Here is a 1,465-nt window from a genome sequence, read left to right on the forward strand (position 1 = left end):
TACTAGTGACAGAAGAGAGTGATAAGTGATAGATGCGGGTGAGAGTAGAGAGTGATATGTGATAGATACAGGTGACAAAAGAAAACACGGGTGACAGAAGAGACTGATACGTGATCGTCACGGGTGACAAAAGAAAGATTTACGTGATAGACACAGGTGAGAGAAGAGAGTGATACGTCATAGACATGGATGACAGAAGAGAGTTATACGTGATAGACACGGTTGACAGTCAAGAGTGATATTTGATAGACACGGGTGACAGAAGAGAGTGATACGTGATAGACACGGTTGACAGACGAGAGTGATATTTGATAGGCACGGGTGACAGAATAGAATCATACGTGATAGATGCGGGTGACACAAAAGAGTGATACGTGATAGACACGGGTATCACAAGAGAGTGTTATGTGATAGACATGGGTGACAGAAGAGAGTGATACGTGATAGACATGGGTGACAAAAGAGAGATACGTGATAGACACGGGTGACACAAGAGAGTTATACATGATAGTCACGGGTGAAACAAGAAAGTTTTACGTGATAGACACGGGTGAGAGAAGAGACTGATACGTGATAGACAAGAATGAAACGAGAGTTATGTGTGATAGGCACGGGTGACTGAAGAGATTAATACGTCATAGACACGGGTGACAGAAGAGTGATACGTGATAGACATGGGTGACAGAATAGAGTGATACGTAAGAGACAAAGGTGACTGAAGAGAGTGATTCGTGATTGACACTGGTGACACAAAAAAGTTATACGTGATAGACACGGGTGAGAGAAGTGACAGATACTAGTGACAGAAGAGAGTGATAAGTGATAGATGCGGGTGAGAGGAGAGAGTGATATGTGATAGATACAGGTGACAAAGAAAACACGGGTGACAGAAAAGACTGATACGTGATCGTCATGGGCTACACAATAAAGATTTACGTGATAGACACAGGTGGGAGAAGAGAGTGATACCTGATAGACACGGGTGACACAAGAGAGTGATACGTGATAGACACGGGTGACACAAGAAATGTTTACGGGATAGACACGGGTGACAGAAGAGAGTGATAAGTTATTTACACGGGTGACAGAACAGAGTGATATGTCATAGGCACAGGTGACAGAAGGGAGGGATACGTGATAGACACAGGTGACAAAATAGAGTGATATGTGATAGACACGGTTGACAGACGAGAGTGATATTTGATAGACACGGATGACAGAAGAGTGATACGTGATAGACAAGGTTGACAGTCGAGAGTGATATTTGATAGACACGGTTGACAGAAAAGAGTGATACGTGATAGACAGGGTTGACAGAAGAGAGTGATATTTGATAGACACGGGTGACAGAAGAGAGTTATACGTGATAGATACAATTGACAGACGAGAGTGATATTTGATAGACACCGGTGACAGAGGAGAGTGATACATGATAGACACGGGTGACACAAGAGAGTGATACATG

This window comes from Pyxicephalus adspersus, chromosome 4 (genome assembly GCF_032062135.1).
Source record: "Pyxicephalus adspersus chromosome 4, UCB_Pads_2.0, whole genome shotgun sequence".
Classification (NCBI taxonomy): domain Eukaryota; kingdom Metazoa; phylum Chordata; class Amphibia; order Anura; family Pyxicephalidae; genus Pyxicephalus; species Pyxicephalus adspersus.